This window comes from Bactrocera dorsalis, chromosome 4 (genome assembly GCF_023373825.1).
Source record: "Bactrocera dorsalis isolate Fly_Bdor chromosome 4, ASM2337382v1, whole genome shotgun sequence".
In the NCBI taxonomy this organism is placed as follows: Eukaryota; Metazoa; Arthropoda; class Insecta; order Diptera; family Tephritidae; genus Bactrocera; species Bactrocera dorsalis.
In genome coordinates this window covers 33,562,180-33,583,914 of record NC_064306.1, presented here as the reverse complement: position 1 = coordinate 33,583,914, position 21,735 = coordinate 33,562,180, and the positions used below count along the sequence as shown (strand labels likewise).

The following is a 21,735-nucleotide window of genomic DNA, read 5'->3' as shown; positions in this document are numbered from 1 at the left end:
CAAGAAAAAATACGAAAAACGAAAAAAAATTTTCTGGAAAAAATCCGGATCGGTGGCCATCTCAATTTGGTCTCATTTATCAAACGGGCTGGAAGCTTTTCCCAGAGTAACTCCCTTCATTATTAAATGGCAAATCAAACCGAGTACAAATGAGACGACTTACTGAAAATCACACATCTAAAAACCACCCTTTATATTCATTTTCATAATTTGCCTATTACCAACAATAATTACAATTCACATCGAAACGAAATTCGATTTTTTTTTATTTTCATAAACATATTTTCCGACATAATAATAATAATGACAGTGAGAATTTGAAAGCATTTTGCATCGTAGCGCGCTAATGACTTGTTTGGTTTGCTAAATACTTGCACTCTCAGAAAGACTATTTGTATATATGTACATATGTATATACACAACTGCATATTACACATAAACGAATAGTTGCGCACCGAGTTGTGACATTGTTTGCCTAAGTTACCTTAAATAATACTTAGGTGAATTAAGTTCCCGTGGCGACACACAAAAGTTTGGCGAACGCTGGCAAAGTTTTCCTGGGTATTTGCTTGTTGGCCACAACCGTTTGCCTACTATTACTATGTAGATTCTTCGTCGCTTCACCTATGCTTACATATATATGAAAAATGTTAAACGTTTTATGACACTGCGGAGTGCAATTCTGTTGTGAGTTGTGGCAGATCAGTTCCAAGGGTGTGCTAGCAACTAACAGCAGTGTAATGAATGCCTGAGGCACTGAATAATAAAATTCATGTGTGAAAATTTATAGGTAAATAAAAAAAACAAAAAAAAATTAACATAAAAAATGGGACCCGATTGAGATTAAATTAATAAAATTAATTTAATTATTATATAAAAAAATAAATTTGTAGATCCATGGAAAACGGGTTCGACGAAGTAAAATTTGCAGTTAGATGAACAAGGACAACTCACACGGAGCCAAATCTCGTGAACACGGTTGCTCATTGGTGGTATTTTTTGACCGCCTTTGGCGTGCATTTTTGGTTTCAGCTTTTTTGTTTTCCTTCATTCAGATGATTGTTGACTTGTTTGCATGTCAAATTCATAAGCTCATGTCTTGTCGGCAATTATAATGTTCTTTTTTTTTTGAAAAAAGTCAGCTTTATCGGGACGGGTCGAGCAAGTACTCGTTCCACACCCAAAATATCCACCAAAATCATTCGAACAGGCGTTTGCTTTCTATTTAACATTTTTCTGACGATTTTCAAGCATATGCTCACTTTTTTTTAATATTTTTAACGGTTGAAGAGGTCGAAGGTCGGCCAGAAAGAGGCATACTTTTAACAATATTTTGGTTAGAAATACCAAAGTTCTTTGTTCAATATATTTATCTACTACTAAAGCTTAACGACTTAAACTTTAGCTGCTGTAAAAAACTAGTTGACAGATCGTACTCATATTTTGCATAATGATTGAGGGACAGTTTTACTACCTTAGCAAAACAAATATTTTAAATATCATGTACAGGGGGAATTTGATTTTAATTTCCGGGAGTTGTTTCGTCGTTAACTACGCTTATTAGTATTTGAATCACCGTTTGTTTATTCTAACATTTCTTTGTATTCATTTCCTTAGCCTGTTTCTCTATGACTTTAATGTGAAATAAACGTCCATTAAAAATCATTTCCATTTTAACAAAATTTTTGTAAAATATGCAACAAAATATTAAAATATTAATCCATACAACGCTTAAGTTATAATTAAATGTATAAATATTAGAAACTTTTTGTGTAAGGATTACAAAAACTGTGTTAACATATTTATGAACAAAGGTTTGATTTTTGCGCTTTTTATTTTCAAGTGCATTATTCTGTCATAAATTTCAACTACGGCACTTGTGTACTGCAACAAGCTTTCAACTCTTAAAAGCATTTTAACGAGCAATAAGAGCACTAAAAGATCGCATTTTTATAAAAAAAAGAAATTATTTTCCACACACACACACATATTGATTGCAAAATTCATGAACATACGTTTTTGTGCATGTGATTTTGTACTAAAAACACACTATGTGAAAATAACAAAAACATTTGCATAAGTGAGTTTATGCATGCGGATGCAAACACAAGAACAAGCATGTGTTCGAGCATTTATATACATTTATGTGCGCTTGTGTGTGCGTACCTGTGCGGAGTTCACTCGTTAATGGTTATTCACAGAATATTACCTTTTTTGCTTAATTTTATAGCAATTAGGCACGTACACTGCGCTCATGCACGAGTGTGCAAATATGAAAAATTGTGAATAGAGCAAAATTTGCATACGCTCGCTTACGTAACAAAAGCAAACTGTAGTTTATTTAGAGTAAATTAAGTATTTTTCTAGTAATTAAAAATAAAGAAAACATTATTAATATGTTTTGCAAAATACTACAACAGTGTATGTACGCATGTATGGAAAATATGGTTTTAATCTAATGCTGCAGTTCGCTTTTGAAATAAAGTTAGTTTGCATTTTCGTAGCAGAGAGTTGTTTAAAATGTTATTTAAAGTTTGCGTTTAGTAAAATTTCAACAAAAACAACTTTTATGCACCAAAGCGCGCTTTTTCGCATGTCAAAATGTTGCTCATACGCACTGGTGTATTTATGTTAAAAGTAGGGATAAAGTTAAAACCGAAAGTCTTTTAAAAGAAATTGTAAATATTCAGTGTTTGGTGTGACTTTTTTGAGGTCATATGATGTGATGCGATGTATTTGAAGTGATGTGATTAATTTTTATTGACTTTGATATGAAATCAAGATATTTATTCGAAATGATATGAGATGATGTGATTTATTGAATATTATACCTGCTGATATGACCCTTTTTGAGGATATAGAATGATGTGATGCTCCTTCTTTTATAGGATATACCTTTTTTGAATACACATAATGATCTTATGTTATTATTTTATTGGATATTCTCTAATATCACTTACTTAATTATGTCTTTGTTACTACTTAAGGTGATATATGCCAGGACTTCAGTGTTTTGATTGATTTGATGTGACTTTTTGGGTTATAATGGATATAAGACGAAGACTTTTGTTATATAAAGTGTCGTGAAATAACTTCTCCTCAGTCATTTGTCATGCTACGATTGTACTGATGTGACTTATTTAGGTTATAAGGGGTGTTGCGATTTGAGATGATAAGAGATGTGGGCGGATGCTTTGACATTTGTGTAAAAAAATGGTGATGTGATACGTATATGTTTTCTATTATGTCATATGCTCTGAAAAAATTTGATTTGACTTTAACATACTACCTGAAGTGATACATTAAAACATGTATTTCTTGTGATTGATGTAATGTGATGCAGTTTAATTTAGGGGGTATTCTGGCCTAGAGCCATAAATTTCAGGTAATTTTTGAATTATCGTAAAAAATCAACTAATATTTTTATGATCCATTTCTTCATTCGTTATTTATTAATAGACCAGATAAAATTTTTTAAAACACAAAATAAAGTCATAGGACGTTGAGACCACTGGAAATTAAAAATAGGTAATGAAGAGATCTATAACTTCTATGAAGTTCCTTTTTCACATAAACTCAAAATTTATGCGACTACTTCAAATATCCAAATTTTTTGGTCCTTTGCGATGTCAGATGGAGTTCATTTGATAGGTACAAGAGGGGTAGTCATCCTTAAGGTTGCCTGTGCTTAACGCAAATTTTAACACACTCTGCAGACTCATTATCGATACCTCATTCAAGGGGGACTTAATTGCTTACAGCACAGTTTTTTCAATTGGGGACAAGTGCACAAGAAAACACCATTGTTTGTATGCAATTTTTCATCATCTTCTCGATCTGTCAGCCCTATCTTATGGGCGTATGTCGCCACCAGACAGCGACCAACTAGTATTCTGATCATGTTCTCTTCTGTCGAGTGTCAATGGGAATTTTTGAATACTTCCGACCTACCGTTTTGCACATGATTTTCGCAGTCTTGCCTCTAGGAATCTCGTTCCTTTGGGTTTTAAATTACTTTACCATTCTTCTTGTTATATAGACAATGTGTAGATTTCTCAATGTTGATCAAGTTTTCGGATGTTAGCCGTACACCATTCTTGACAATATGGTCACCTATTTCTTTGGGCTTGATGGCCGGGCACCCAGTAGAAGTAAAGGTGCTTGGTTTTGGCAACATTTCCCACAGCTGTCCTGCTTTCTAAGAAACTTCTGGCCGATGTGTGGTACGAGGATAGATGTTGACTCTGGGACTGCCTGCAGGTGCATAAGAGACCTGCAGCCAGTAGTCGTCCCGCCGATTTTGCTACGCATTTTTCTGCGAAGAGATCTATAGGTTGTAGGTTTAGTAAAAGTTCAAGAGCCTTCATTTGAGTTATCCTTTTTATATAGGGCTCATAGTTTTGCCAATATCTGCGAAAATAAGTTGAAATTTTAAAAATTCTATTTAAGGCATATTCTTGATGGAAAATATAAAAAAAAATCGATTTTTTCATATCTAGGCTAGAACACCCGACGGTATGTGTTTATTTTAGCGAAGTGATGTAGGAAATATTTTTCCTAAATGTATGTAATATGAAAAGAAAAAAGTTAAAATTATAACAGTAGTTATCAGTAAAAAGCATTCATATAAAGATATACTAAAAAAATAAAAAACATAAAATTTGTTATTATTTTTTTTTGTTATTTTTTTTTAAAGGAACCTAAAATATACCTTATATTTTCAACATATTATATACATTCTATATATCGGGTGCTATATTGACCATATTTAATTCGCCCATCTTAAATATTTCAAAGCACTTGCGTCCTTTGATTTTCACATCCTTTATTGAGTCACGCACCTACGACAGAATTGCGTTCACCATTTGTGGGTAACCACAGAGTTTCGACAATTCGCTAAAAGAGGAGATAAAATGCATAACTGGGTGCAGAGAGAATATATGGCTGTGCTGAGGCATACGAGTATGTATGTGTGTTCCATTGTTGAGGCGAAGTGCTCATGGCAACGAGTCCACCAGCTTAACTTAAACTGTGGGTATAACCAATAGTTGGCAAGTCACCTGGCGCGCGACACGTTGCAAATTCAGCAACACACACACTTCCACATGCGCGGAACTCTTTGTTTGTGCTCTTACTGTTCTTTTTTGTGTTTTTGTAAATCTGTGTAAAGAAGATTTTCCCACTTTTGACATTTAGCGCCAAAGTGGTGCAGCCTTTTTGCGCTGCCAGCTAAGCCGCCGCTTTCATGCGGACCATCTTAACTGCAGTCACCCAGCGCCGCTGAAAACAAAGATAAAGTTAAATGTATTCTCCTGACAATGTGCCTTTGTGTGTGTGCTTTGTATTTGCAACATTGTATGCTTGCTTGCCTGCAGCTGCAATATTTACACAAGGTATGCATTTAAAATCTGTAATCGCCTGCACCTCATTCGTGTGAAAGCGACGGGGCCGTGTGCCGCCTGTGCCGGTGCTGGAAGGAACGACAGCCAGCAATAAAGTGCTGAATAAACCCGCGCTATGACAGCATTTAATTGCTCTTTAATGCCAATGTGGGAGCGCATTCGACTCACTCACCGAGTGCCGCCCAAAAAGCCGAAAAAATTTGTACTAAAACAACAACAATAGCATGGATGCAAAACGTGCGGAAGCCCACAGAGCCGCAGCATAACTTCAGCAGCTGTCGCTGTGATTCGGAAGGGAGCAAGTTGGTTGGAATAAAAATTGGCTTACTGCGTGCTCGAGAATATGGGTGCACACTGATGAAGGAAATGACGTCGGCGGAAGCATGGCAACAAGGTAATGGGCGCCAAAGCCGGCAACCACTCCAAATTGGGTAACTGCGTTGCAGTAAAAGTAAACTGGCGTCTACACACATGCGCTCTCGCATATATATTGTATATGCTTATGTATGTATGTTTACAAAGTATGCTATGCAAGTCGCAGTGCTCAGCCGTGGTGCTCTTCTCAATTTAAGCAAACATTTTATTCATTTTATTTCCATACTATCTCTTTCTTTTTTTGGTGTGCGAGATTTTATAATACCTGCGAATTTGGGTTGTGGCATTTCCGTTGTTACCTTTGCTCGACTCTGCAGCGTGTTTTATGTGGGAAATTGAGGCTACGCGTGTGCATACGTAGTATTCTTGGCAGAGCGAAACTCTTTCGTGTGCACACATACTCCGCTGACACACAAAGTCGTTAACTTTTTAAGTAAAATTAATGCAGTTACAGAGTTTTTGCCTGAATCTTGTTTCTTCCGAGCTTCTACAATGCATTCTTAATGCAACTATAAATGTATTGTTCTTTTTTTCATATGAAATTCCAAATTAAGTCGAATAAAGCTGAGTTCTGTGGTTGCTACTAACAAATTACTCAAAGAAAATCATTCACAGTAAGGCTTCTCTGCGTGTGTTTTAAAGACGTTCGTCAAGTTTAAGCTTACGCAGGTGCGTCCACATAATAGTCTTCAGTTGGAAACTCTGAAAACCGATCTATCACGATATACTATAGTATATGGATTTAAGATCAGTGGAGAACCTCATGCTGTGGAAAGAATAATTTCATTCAATCTGGTGATTGGAGATAGTAGAGACGAATGTGGAAAACTTGATGAATCTGAATAGTAAGAAGACTATGTAGAGCTGAATTGGTTAATGGTCAAAATTCACTTCGGTTGCCATAAAACTGCCAAACACATTTTATTCCTAACTATTGTGATTTCCGATAATTCGACAAAAGTTAAATGGCTTCATTCAAACATTTTTTCCGAATCTTCTTTGACTTCTAATTACGGCTTTGTTATCAAAACCTTGGAAACTAATCATTAATTTCAATATAGGTATTGCCACTTCAATTTCACGAGATGTTATATGTATAAGATTAAGAAATGTGATGTATCTGAAGTCATAAGAAGAGCTGTGATTGCTTAGAATCATATAAAGCGATTAGATCGGTTTTAATGGTTAATGAATTCTGACTCGTTTGAAGCCATATCAGAGGATTTATATGAAATGATGTGATGTGATGTGATTTAGCTTGGACGAAGGTTATATGAGGAGATATACGATTTTGCATGATATAGAATTCAGAGAAAAATTGGGTAATTTTTTTGTTTTGTCTTATGAGATGATGTGATCTGCTTGTATGTATGAAGCGATGTGACATTTGAATTTTTTAAATGGACAAGGTGGACAAGAGACGAGAGAGAGTCGTAGAGACGAATGTGGAAAACTTTATGAATTTGAATAAAAAATTATTATGGAAAATCAATTGGTCAATGGATTGGAATGCTTTTTTACTACTCAAAACCTTTCGGGATGTGTGTGGTACACATTTGCATTAGTTGCTAGAAAACTTCCAAACATATTATATTCCTTACTATTCTGGTATTTTATAAAAAAAAAATAATCATAATCACGGCCGCGTTCTCCAAATTTGACATTCTCTTCATGGTACTCTTCTCAATTGATATCTAATCACCAAAGCTATTTTGGTTTCTATCAGCGTTTTCCTCATGTGACTACTTAGAAGTATTTAATTACTCCCACGCTACAAAACTTACCGCTGAGCCTCTCGACTTTGATATGATATATTCTAGTGCAATCTGTTCGAACTGACATAATGTAATTTTTTAATTTTTTCCACTTGATGAAATTCCTGTTTTTATGTGATACGTTATGTTCAGATATGATAATTTGGGTAAGTGCAATGAATTAAATTTGTAAATTAAATGTCGGAATGTGTTTTTTGAAGTGATGTGGGCAGATATGATCGTTCAACATTGTATGAAATGAGCATCGAGACGGTTAAGTAACAAAGGATATATGTAAATGAAGTTATATCATGTGATATTACTTTATTAGACGTAATATGAGAAAATCAACATTTTTTGAAATAATATATTTGTGTTTATATGATATGATGAGATTAGTATGATATAATAAGATTTGATATGACTTAAATGAAATTATGTGTGATTATGACAATATTTATAACGTCTTTCAAGTGATATGATGTGACTTAATTTTTTTGCCTTTTGAGGTGCTGTGGTGTGACTTGTTTGAGGTTGTCTGAGGTGAAGTTGAATTGGTTTAAAGTATACGATGTGATATCTTTTGAAATAACATGACCTGCTGTATTTTGTTTGCAGCAAAACGTAACTTGTTTAGGTGTTACGTGAAGAGATACGGGCTATTTAAATTGTATGACCTATTTTACGCGTATATGATAATTGTTGAAGAGATATGTTGAGATTCACTTAAAATGCAATGCATAAACCTTAAGTCGTCGGACATCGCTAACGGCTTTACATAGTTCAATAGAATGATACAATTTCTGTCGTTTGCGGTTCAAGAAGAACTTATTCTCAAACCCACAAAAGTTCTTTTAGTGAATAACGCTTATAGGCTCCCTAAATATAATATAACATAATAACATATATCAAATTGAAAGATGAATTTTTTCCATTTCATTTCCTTCAAAGTAATCTCCTCCCACTGCAATACACTTATGCCAACGAATTTTCCAGTCATCATAGTTCTTAAAAGAATCCTCTATCTACGACTGAGGACTCGGCTTTTATATCCTCAATTGTGTCAAAACGGTATCCTCGGAGTAGTAATGGGAATTCGCTGGATAGACAGAAGTTACACGAAGGTAAATCTGGTAAATGCGGTGGTTGCGGCACTATATTCGTTGAAAATGTGCGAATTGATCACGAATAACCAATGCAGTATGAAATGGTGCATTATCGAGGTTCTTTGTTCAATAAGTTCAGACATAAAAATCGAAGAATTCACTCTTAGAGCCTCACAAAATGACGCGTATCTCAAATGCTTATGAATACTTTTACGTAAAATTTAGCATAGATATCACTAACAACACTACCAACTTACAGAAAAAAAATTGACCTATTCGAAAAACACACGAAGTATAGATTAAAAATTCACAGTAGTATATGATAATTGATGAAGAAATATGTTGAGATTCATTTGAATTGCCATGACCTTAATACGTCGGACATCGTCAGAAGCTTAAAGGAATGATGCAATTTTTGTCATTTGTAGTTCAAAAATAACTTCTTCTTGAATCAGCAAAAGTTCTTTTAATGCATATCTCTTATACGCTCACTAAATATATGTACATACAATATATGAAAAACGATAATATGTTCATATATAAAACATATTTTCGATCACAAATTTTTTGTAAAAAAAATCCATATTACAAATTGCATAATAAGAATTTTGTTTTAGTTTTTAAAACTAATCTACCGAAAACAAAACGAATTGTTTGTTGTGCACGGCCTCATAATATAATAATTGGCAGGTGATTGAGTTACCAATCCGCACGATTAAGAGCATGCATTGAAATCCATTAGTTTTCATTAGTTTGGCTTGCAAAAACCGATAATGAAATAACCGCTACAACAATAAACTCAGTGATGCTATGTAAGCTAACGCACAAAAATTTTAATTATAAATTTTCACAGCATGTATTACAACACACTCATATACATACATATGTAACACTTTTTTACTTTTCGCATTTATATCAAAGTGCTAGCGTACGAATTAATCCTGCGCCGACAAAAAATTCAATGCTTTACAATTTCAAATGTAAAAAAGCAGAAGCAAAGCAAACAAGCAAATTTTTCTTGCAACATATATAAAAATCGCCTAAAAGCGTGCTAGCATTTTTAAAATGCCAATTTTTTTTTAGCGTCGAATAGCCTGCTTGACATTTTGATAATTTATTACAGTGTGCGAATGAAATAGCAATTACAAAAAAGCTTAACATATGTTGAAAAGGCGAAGTGGAGCGCACTTTAAAGCAAATGGCATGATGGATAGCTATTGTCTGTGGCTGATGGCCGCGTTTTAGGCGCTTATTCATGCATTTCAGACAAACAAAAAATTTAAATGCTGTAATAGAGTTGTTAAAATGCTATTTGTAACAACAAAAAATGCTAGCTAAAGCGAAATCATTTGAAAAAGGCCGCCATTTTTTTCGAAAGTGTCAAGGACAAGTTGGTTTTTCTAAATTTTATTTGCTGAATTTGGTATAAAATGAATTAAGACAAATATTTGCATTCATTTGAAGAGAATTTTTTAGCCGAAAAATAGTCTGGTGACAGTCACTTAATTGAATTTTTTTTTTACATTTTTATTTATTTCTCAAAAGTTTATGAAATGAAAATATTGTTTATTAACGTTTATATCATTAAATTTAATCTACTTTTGTGCTGTAAAAATATTACTTTGATTTTATAAGCTTTCATGAAAATATTAATGAAATTTTGAAAACGATTTTTTTCTTTTCAGGTGAGTGTGGCTGTTCAATGAAATATTAATTGCACCATATAAATGTAAGTCAATATTTTGATATATTTCTAAATTATAGTTAAAAACATTTATTTAATCGAAATTTTCATAAATAGTTTTTTAGTCTTGAAACGCGTTTTCTAATTTAATGAACTTAGCTTAAGAAATAATTGTTCTGTAATATTTATGTTAAGATTAACCCTCTAAATTTACAGTTGGATCTTAATATAAACAGACAATAGAATTTAAAGCACTTTTTTCAAACTAACCAAAATTGTGCCAAGATCTTTTTTCTATTTTTATAAAATCAACAACTTGTTTTAAAACATGTGTCTATCTTTAAGTTATTTTATAAAAACACCATTCTAATTTTATTTCTAAAGCCATAATATCATTATTTTTTATGAGAGGTTTCGAAATTAATGCGGTATTCTTTTCTGGAGCATACATTTTTGGTAATTTTTCGTGGCGTAAAACAATTTATAATTTTACTATCCATTTTCCAGAAAAAAATCAAAAAATTTAATAAGTAAAAAACAAAAAAAAAATAATAATAATCCGCAATAAAGTCAGATTGTCTGATTTTACGAAAAAGTTGGAAAATGTTTTTTACAAATTGGCGACTGCCCACAAAAATAATCAATTATACTATTCCACATTTTTGACTTTTTCGAATCCCTTAAAAATAGTAAAACTTGAAATTTTGGGATATTACTAGTTCCAGACATACAGAAGTTTATAAAGTAGAAGCTCTAACAAATTGAGTTAAGCGAAGAGCCTGCCTTAGAGGCTTCAAAAAATATATTTTTTACGATATTTTTTTGGGGTAAAACTCTGCAATTTTTTAAAAATGGAACAAAAGTGGTTTTAGACCAAAAAATGTTTACTTTATGTTGTTAAGATATACAAATGTTTAAGCTTAACTTTTCTAAGCTTTTTTTTAGAATTAAGAAAAAATCGTAAAAATGCAAAATACAGAAATCGCGCGTCAAACAAGCTCTCATATACCTGTTAAACGGTCGGCCACTATTTCCCTTCTAGATTAGACAATATTTCAAATTCCCATCTATAACTTTGGGGACATATACTTAGACAATTTCCAAAGAGATTTAAGCTAAAAAAATCGAATTTTTGAAACTTCAGAAGCAGGTTTCCCTTTTAAATTGGTTCAATAGAACCTGAGGTCCTGAGAATTGGCAAAATAGCTATACCAAATCTCCGAAAATTATATAAATTTAAAAAAAAAATCCCTCGAGGACATATTCTCGAATAGTTAGGCTTTGAAAATATGAAATAATATATTTCTTTCTTGTTAGACTAGAATACCTTTCTAGAAATCAATTTTTAATGCTGTCAGTTGGAGTAGATTATTCGGGAAAACATATGTTGTAATGCCTGATTTTACACCTACCTTTTGAAAACTAAGCTTCACTAAAGCAACTTTCTTTGAATTTACGCATTTGTACTAAAAACTTTAACTACAAATATTTTTATTATACAAACTTGTATATCCAAAGATAGGTTCGTGAGTTCATATATACGAAATCCATTGTTTAGCAAAGTTCCCTCGATTCCTTTTCTTCCTACTTTTCTATGCATATATTACAAATATATTTCAAAATATAAAATCACATAGCAGCTATGGTAATGTTTGCCAATAGCCGTGAAATATTTGCCATTTCCGTATTTGGCTAAGCTACTACGCCCATATATTTTCAGCCAAATTCGACAGCTCATAATTTTCAAACGCGTTGTGCTTTTAGACAGAGCTCAACATATTTTCAAGAAACCCTGTAGGAAAAAACTATAAACATACTTTATTAAAATCGGAAGTAAAGTTGAAGTAGATAATTATTTCAAATAATAATTAGTAAATAATTATTTTAAATTATAAACATTTAGTCCGAGGGTTTTGATTCCCATTTCCATAAACCAAAATAGTACAATAAATTTCTTCTACAAAAGCGTTTTTAATTGACATTTTTTATAAAGAAAACACTGGCTTTTTTGAGGGACTAAGTAAGGATTTTCATTTCCATAAAAAAATATTTTAAAAAAATATTATAATTTTATCTGCACTAGTTTTTTCATTGACATTTTTAATGAAAATAACAGGGACGAATTGGAAAGGTAAACATTTTGTTCATAGCTTGAATAAGGTTTTAAAGGCCACAAAAGAAGTTTTGAACAAAAAATTATAATTTTTAATAAGTCCTACACCTTTATGGAAGTAAAGGGTGATTTTTTAAGAGCTTGATAACTTTTTTTAAAAAAAAAACGCATAAAATTTGCAAAATCTCATCGGTTCTTTATTTGAAACGTTAGATTGGTTCATGACATTTACTTTTTGAAGATAATTTCATTTAAATGTTGACCGCGGCTGCGTCTTAGGTGGTCCATTCGGAAAGTCCAATTTTGGGCAACTTTTTCGAGCATTTCGGCCGGAATAGCCCGAATTTCTTCGGAAATGTTGTCTTCCAAAGCTGGAATAGTTGCTGGCTTATTTCTGTAGACTTTAGACTTGACGTAGCCCCACAAAAAATAGTCTAAAGGCGTTAAATCGCATGATCTTGGTGGCCAACTTACGGGTCCATTTCTTGAGATGAATTGTTGTCCGAAGTTTTCCCTCAAAATGGCCATAGAATCGCGAGCTGTGTGGCATGTAGCGCCATCTTGTTGAAACCACATGTCAACCAAGTTCAGTTCTTCCATTTTTGGCAACAAAAAGTTTGTTAGCATCGAACGATAGCGATCGCCATTCACCGTAACGTTGCGTCCAACAGCATCTTTGAAAAAATACGGTCCAATGATTCCACCAGCGTACAAACCACACCAAACAGTGCATTTTTCGGGATGCATGGGCAGATCTTGAACGGCTTCTGGTTGCTCTTCACCCCAAATGCGGCAATTTTGCTTATTTACGTAGCCATTCAACCAGAAATGAGCCTCATGGTGTCAGACAAATTTTATGCGTTTTTTTTTAAAAAAAAGTTATCAAGCTCTTAAAAAATCACCCTATAGAATGGCCTTCAAGCCATAATTTCTACTACTTTTGAAATTTTTAAAAACATATAATTTCATCATTCTTTATCTAATTCCTGCAGGGGGCATTTTAACTCGTTTGCATACATCTTCTTTTTATATTTACACAGCCACTTCATGGCATATGTGGAAGCTATAAATTTGGGATTTGCTGAAATTGTTCCAAAACAATTTTTACTACATAAAATTAATATATTACTCTCACCAAATAGAGGACTTTACATATGCAATCTTTATTATATTAACACGAGCATATTGTTGCGTTGTTCTTATCTGTTATCTGCGTGATTTATGTTTCATATTTGGAAAAAATGTGCATTTAAAGTAGCCTTGGCCCTTGTAAGGAGCCAATAAAAGAGTTGTAGTTGTAGAATATACATACGTAGATCCACTCGTAGTTCTTTGTTTGGAGACTTAACGGTTTGAAGGGCATAAATAAAATAAAAAAAATATAATTTTTGAGGTCTGTTATATAATCAAAAGACATTAGAACTACATCATTCATAAATGATAACTAAATAATTGAATTTAAGCTAGTGCAGTATGGCGTATGAGTAACTTTTTTTGTTTGCTGAGGGGTAGTGATAATGGTCCTTTAACATGAACTTCATAATATTTATTTTAATTTTTATTACATATTTGAGAAAAGCATTTAATAAAAATGCCAAATTAAATTCTCAATGAAGAAGAAACAGCTGCTTTCGGTATATTTTAAAATGCGTAGCTACGCATTTCCAAATGTCAAAACGCAATAAGCCAGCATTACGTGCAGGTTGATATATTTATTTTACGTTGTTTACACGACAGCTACAATATACCGTATACACCATGGCGATGCCAACGTGTGGACGAGATTACCTGTCAAATATGGCGACATAGGCATTTAGTACTCAAACGGGTTTTTATTGCACCAACAGCAAGAACAAATAAAACACGCTCAAGGAATCACAATCACGTGTTGTAGAGAGTGTAAAATTTATGCTTCCCAAACATACAGGTACGCGAACGACCAACAACAAGGCGTCAGCTCACAATTATGCGGTCACAATTGCGTGCAACAAAAACTCATAACGAAAGCATGACACACTAATAGAAGTAGTTGTAGGTGTAGAAGCAGAGCGTTGGATTTTAAAATCAGTTACGTGAAAATCACAGTTTTGACTAATGGCATTGTGCAAGTTAGGGTGGTCGCGCGGTGTCATTATATCAGATTTAGTAAGTCTTAAATCTGATAAATATTACATATTAATTTTTGTCTCTATGGAGAAGGTTGGATGGTCAAATTTGAGTTGAGTTGAAGTTTATATTTGACACAAGCGAAATCGAACTTTAAGTAAACTTTAGTACCTCTCAAAACTCGATTAACTTAATATAATAATATCAATGCCACCCAGTTCGACGGGTTCGTTAAATTCATGGCAACCGAGATGCTTCAACCTTAGTATCACGAAAGCTGAGTAGTCTACCTCATCTTCTTCACTACAACTTTGACAACTAGCGTCATCATAAACCTTTTGCATCCCCAAGTAAGTCCCACTGGCACAATGTCCAGTCAGGCTGCCTATCAGTGCGCTCATTGTCAGTGAACTCAAGGTCTGTATAGCAGCCCTGCTATTGGAGTGGCTGCTTGCCTTTATAAAAGAAGCCGCAGTAGTCCAATTGCTTATACCTTGAGGGGCAAGAGTTGGTTGAGAGCTGTCGGCAGAAAACTCCTCATTCAACCTTCCTCTTGAGTCCATCCATAAATAAATCTTTCTGGACCTCTTCTCCGGAGACTCTGGTCCAGTGAAGTGGTCCAAGAAGTTGTTCTAGTTCTTTTAGGTTAAAATCCATATCGTACCAAAAAAAATTACCACCCTAGTACAGGTAAATATAAGTCAATTCGAAGTGAATATGTGTGTATGCACCTAAATACCACTGTGCTGCGTTTGAGTGGCGTTTCGCGTGTTTGCGTTATTTCTCCCGCTGAGATTTAGCTCGGAGATTTTGTCGCTGAGATTGCACGAATGTAATTCCATGCGACTTTTTACTATACCCGTGCTTTCGTATGTTCATCGGTTGCTATGTATAATTGCATATACACACTTCGAACATATATACACTTATATATGCGCATACAACTTTATTTATGCGTGTTTGCGTGCGCACGAATTTGCCGCAATCAGCTTACGCCTTCAGGCGCTCATTTGTTTGTGGCCTGCCTCGGTGGCTACACCGCCGTTTGTGGTGAAGTCTGACTCAGCCATTGAAATTTAAGATACTTTTCCACATGTGCTGCACAAGTGTATTCAACGCTCGCTGTCAGACATATATACATACATACAATATACACGATTATGCGCCTGATTCTGTCTCTGATTTTCCAACACTAAGCGGCATAAATCATTTTATCGTTTTATTTGCGGCACGTGTGCATTCCGGTTGAAGAGTGGCGGCGCGCGATGTATTGTAAAATGTGTTAATTTTCACACGTAATTCAAATTTTCACATTTCACTAAAGCCAACACTTCCACATTCACTCTTTGCCTTATTCGCATATTTTCGCTCCCCTCGCTCTCCCTCTCTCTCCAATTGCTGGCTGCTCGTTGTCCGCTGTCGCATTCTTTATTGCTTGTAGTATAACTGTAAATTTTGCTGAAGCGCTTGCTAGTTCAAGCATAATTTAATACCTTTCTGAAGCAGTCTATGTCTGGATTTCCGGTTCGTGGCATTCGTCTTTATGAGTCTTGCGCGAAAGCAGCTTAGGTATGCCCTCTTGCACTTGTAGATATATTTGTTCACAAGTGTGTGAAATTTTATAAGAATAATGTGTCTTGAGCTTTTTGAAATTGTTCTATGTGTGTCCAGAAAATTTATGTATTCCTAGAAAATAGCAGAGGTTTCAGTCAGGGCTTATTTGCACTGAATGCCTTAAAAAGTGCATTCCCAGAATTTTCTTTCTTTCAATATCATAAGTTATTCTTCTTACTTTCACATAAAGGCAACCTCAGCCGAAAGTCAACATATTTTTGAGGAAGTTTAAGATAAATATACTCTAGCTGGGCAACGTGACAAAAGTAGTCTGCACGATTTAAGAGTAGTGATTTTGACTTGGAAGACGATTGACGTTCTGGGTGGTTTTTAAAAAAGAGGTCTGGAAGAAATAAAGTTTGTTGCCAAACAAAGCGGAGCTCGCAAAATTTTTAGAAAATGCATCCATTGTCACAACGAAGTATGTTGCCATTCCTCCAATCAATAACAAACCGTACATTCATCACGCTAGGTAATGCTCTGTATTTGATGAGGTCGGTAGAACGTGCGCATAAAACCATGAATGGAGAACGTTACAATAACAAAAAACTATGCTGAGCGAATGCTGAAAAACGTCCAGATTTATCCATCATGAATCACAGCCTCCTGGGTCTAGACAGGTAGATGCAGAATACCTCATTGAAATACGATTTACATTAGAAAATTGTTTCAAAAATTAGTTTGATTCATTTCTGATCGCCAAGTCGGCGATGTTCTTTTAGAATGGAATCCACAAAAGTCAGTAAGATATTCCCATTTTATATCTTAGCTTAACTAAAGTGAGCAATACTTAAAATAACATCCTTGATCATGATTTTCTCAAATATACGTTAAAATTTTGCAACCGCACGAATAGACACTCAATATGTAACTCAATTTTATCCAAAATGTTACGTTCCAAATTCATATCTCAACTGGAAAAAACCATCCGTCGGTTACGTAGATCTGCAAGTTCAGAGAAATACTGTACCAGGTTGTTCAACAAATTTTGTCGTTTAATAAGAAAAACACACTTTTATGATTCAGAATACACTTTATTATTATGTATAATAATCTCACTGAACATTAATACACTTGCTAAAACGATCCTCCAATCTGTGGATCCCATCCCTAAAGTGAGAGTCCGGAAGACCTGCAAAGAGACCGTTATGACCTCTTCCTTTGATGAAACACGCTTACCATGCATACAATTTTTGAGTTCTGGAAACAAATAGAAGTCGCTGGGGGCCAGATCTGATGAATACGGTGGATGCTCCAACAATTCGAGCTTTAATTCATGGATTTTAGCCATGGTCAAAATGCTTTTGTGACACCGTGCCTTGTCCTGATGAAAAAGTATTTTTTTCTTCTGCAAACTGGATCTTTTTTCACGAATTCTTTCCTTCAATTAGTCCAAAAGCTTGCAATAATATTCAGAGTTAATTTTTTTACCACACGAAATTCCCCTCGCATACCAAAAAAATGATTCGATAACCTTTTTGGCCAATTTCCGGATACGAACACATTTCGAAGCCGAACAACGAGGTTCATACCACTCTTTAGCCTCTTGTTTTGATTACGGATCATGGTGATAGACCCAAGTCTCATCCATAGTGATAAATCGATTCACAAAATCAACTTTTTCCTTTTTAAAACGCTCCAAATGTTGCTGAGAAAGTCGCAATCGAATGTGTTTTTGTTCCATTGTTAATGAATGCGGCACCCATTGTGCACACATTTTTCCAAAACCCAAAATTTCACTTAAAATATGGCTCGCACTGCCTAATTAGATGTGTAGAGCCTCTACTAAATCTTTCTCAGTCAATCGACGATCTTCCAAAGCCATATTGCATTTTGGCTATGATTTCTGGTGTTGAAGCGCTTTTTGGACGTCCTGGTGGATCGTCTTCACGGCTTGCACTACTATGTTTAAATTCAGCAAGTCATCTTTCTACTGTTGTAATTGTAGGTTAACAAACATTATACACTTTTAGTATTTGTTCCTGATCTTCTTTTGATGCTACACCTTTCAAAACTAAGAATTTTATCACTGCACCATATCCAAGTTTTTCCATTGTAAAAAAATACTGTGACACAGCGAAAAATTTATTTATTTTAAAAGCAAAATTTTAGGTTTATGAAAGTAGAAGGATATACAATCGTGACGACGACAGTCGTGTTTATATAACCGGAACGGACACGAATTTTTGCACGGCCAAGGACTGTCAACTCGGCAGCATTCCTCAAAACTATTTCAGAAATTTTTTTTGTGGCTATCGTAGCAACAACAACCCATCAGTAGTTTCTCCAGCATTGTTTTTTTTAATAGGTCAGATAATATTGATATATTGGAAGGGATTGTTTGATAAAAAGCTGTGGACTAAAGGCCTGCTTGGAAGTTTATGGTTTATGGGCGCCGTATAATTGAGGTAGGCCACGTCCGCTTCATTCGGCCACTCGAATTACATCAAGAGTTTATACAAATTTACGAAGGGCAATGCATTTTCCTTTCAAAAGCCATTTTCAAACCGCTTTTTATTTAACGCTATGTTTGCATTCTTCGGGTTAATCTGCGCAAACACAATTACTTGCACCAAATACTGTGCATTAAATTGCACTATGCCTCCTGTAGGCTCAAATACATAGGCGGAGCTGCACAGACTGACTTGCCGTTGCTGCAAATCCCAAAACTCATCATCATTAGGAGACTGCCGCAGATTCATATCGACTGTCATTTCTATGCTTTTCAAAATGTTTAACCTAAAAAAGCGACGCAACGGTACAATGGCAGAACAGGAAGAGGAAGCAGACATGCTAGCATGCTTGGAATAAAAGGTGAAGGCACTCACACCAGCCCTCTTGAGTCGTGTGGCACCGAAAATTCCATATACGTGTGAGTTAGCGTACTCACTAGATGCTTGAAACGCTCGCTTGCTTTCCGGCTGCAGCGCCAGCCAGCCAGCTATCACCGAGTGCACGGAATGCATAGTGCCAACGCAATACTGCGGGGTGTTGCAGGGCACAACTGAATGTATTTGCATATTATCGCAGTTTGGTATCTGTGCAACAACATTTAACTCCATGGGGAGTGAGTGCAATGCAAGCGCACACATACAGGCGCACAAAATGTATGTGAACACAAACAATAACATGAAAGTGAAAACTAAAAAATAAAACGAAAACTAAAAAGAAGAAAGAATTAATAACTGAAAACAAAACATAAAAAACAAAAAGAGATTCGACACAAATATTGCTGAAGCAGGGCTTGCAACATGACGGGGGGCGTGTGGCAGTGCTTGTATAGGCGGATAGTTAGAAGCGCAGTGGAAATGTGAGCAATTCTAAAACGAGGACAACATTTTTCGACGCTCGACAGCAGGATGGAAGCAGCGGAAACGGACACTGAAGCAGCTGCTGTTCTAGGTGTAAATCTATTTTTGCGCCACCTCGGCTCATCCGCCGGCGGAAAAGTGACGCGGAATCATCCCATGAAGTATGTTTATACTGTTTTCGGTGGGGCTTGAGACACACAATTCGATACTGTGTTGTTATGCAAATAGATTATATTAATTATGGCACCACATATTGATGGGAGATGGTGTTTAATTTAAGTTTAAAGGTGACATAAGAGTAATATAAAATATTTAAATATAAATTTCGAACATATGGTAATTAAAAATGCAAAATTTACGTTTCTTATAAATCAGCTTTAACTAGTATTTATTAAAAATTTTAGCAAAGTTTTGAACCATTTTGTCTCAGCAATCTGTTAGAAAGCAGTAAACCGTCATCATTTGATGAAAAAAATGGCAACCTAATAAGAAACTTCAAGTTTACTATGGTCAAATACACATTTCAAAGAAACAATATGAATATTAATACAGTTTTGATATCTTCATAATTTTTTCCAGCTAAGCAATGTTAGTTTTACAAAAATTTTAAAAAGCAGCTACAAATTTTGAACACTTAGTCTTTTGCTTGTGTCCGGGAAATAAGAAATTCCAAACGAAACCAAGCTCTGTTTCATTACCTATTATACCTTATTGTATACTACTAGCAGATCATTGCCACCCAACTTCAGAGAAAAGTAGCCTATATGTGCAATGAGATGTGAACATCGAAGTAGTATTATTTATAATCAATTCCGCACACGAGCGATTAGTAGGGATGACCAATAAGTGGATTAGGATCATGAGTAAGGTGCAAAAATCAATACTTTCACGAGCCACCATATACCTAATATAAAGATTTTCGAACTTCGAACTTCAGCGTGACTTTAAACCGCATATATGATAATGACATATATTTTACTCATAAAAGTGTTTTTTTTTTGTGCCTAAAACAGATAAAATTTTGTGAAATATTGATCTAGCCCCTATATAACTAATATCAGGACTTTCGAATATTCGGCTGATTTTACTTCATATTGGTGATTGTATGTGAGGTACCTTAATGAAACCCGGCGAACATTTTATTAGTATGTGGCATGTTAATAGCATGCTGTATTGGCAAAAATAGAAAAATTGGGTCTATACTGTCTCAACTTTTATAAACTCATATCGTCACGTAAAAAGCAAAATAACGTATGATCAAAAAATTCCAAGTTGAGTATTTTATTGATTACGATTTTTTACGCCTTGGCATAGATAATTGACCTTCAGTAAGATCTTTAACTTTTTGAAAATATATGGTGATATACATATCTTTTATCTGCACTGGACTAGTGTAGCTGCTCAACCGTGAAACAAACCAAAAAAAAATTAAATTTTTTCACTTTATAACAATAGAATAGATAAATATTGAACTTGATTGATAAAATTAAGAAAGTCCTCAACTGACGAAATACATTTTTCAAACCAGTATTCATTCCCTTCAGAGGGTACAAGGTCTGTCTCAAAAGAAACAGAACTTTTTAAATATAACTGTTTCTGGTGGCGCCACTTATTGGTGGGTATATGAAATAAAAAGTTTGATCTCTTGTGTAAATATTTTAAGACAATTGGATAACTACAATCGATGTTATCGATCAGAAAGTGACAGCAGCTTTTGGTCGTAAAAGGCATTTTGAACAAAGAGCAAATATTAAATTTTGTTTTAAACTTGGGAAAACGTTTACTTAAACATTTGAAATGATGAAAAAAGTTTCACTGGTTTAGAGTGATCAGTGCCTATCCCGTAGTAATGTGCATGAGGGGTTTAAGCGATTCCAAGAAGGTCGTGAGTACCTCTGTGACGATCAGAAGTCGGGCCAAAAAAGTCGTCTTCAGAAGTCAAAAATAAAGACAATGCTGATTTGTTTTTACAATTCGAGGGTACTGTACACCGAGAGTTCGTCCCACCTGGCCAAACGATTAATGCTGTTTTTTACCTTGGTGTTAGGAAGCGTCTTTTGTCACGCATTCGTCGTGCTCGACCACAATATCGTGAGGCTGGGTCCTGGCGCCTATTGCACGATATGCGCCGTGTGATTTTTTGACAAAAAACTCCATATTAACCATTAATCACTCACACTACTCACCTGATCTGACATCCTGTGATTTTACCTATTTGGAAAACTTCATTTGACCATGAAAGGACACTGGTTTCAGGACATTTCAGCTAT

The 21,735-nt window shown here is 34.6% G+C and overlaps 1 protein-coding gene across 6 annotated transcripts in view; it reads left to right on the top strand.

Annotated features, from left to right (window-relative positions):
• LOC105227269 (zwei Ig domain protein zig-8) overlaps nucleotides 1-21,735 on the top strand; it is a 446,139-nt gene that overhangs the window by 242,845 nt on the left and 181,559 nt on the right. Inside the window, exon 2 of one of the 6 annotated variants that reach the window (XM_049456148.1) lies at nucleotides 10,323-10,366. The exons of the other annotated variants lie outside the window; for them this stretch is intronic. The gene's annotated coding sequence lies outside the window, so the exon portion shown is untranslated. The remainder of the gene's footprint in view (nucleotides 1-10,322; nucleotides 10,367-21,735) is intronic. 6 annotated transcript variants of the gene reach the window in all.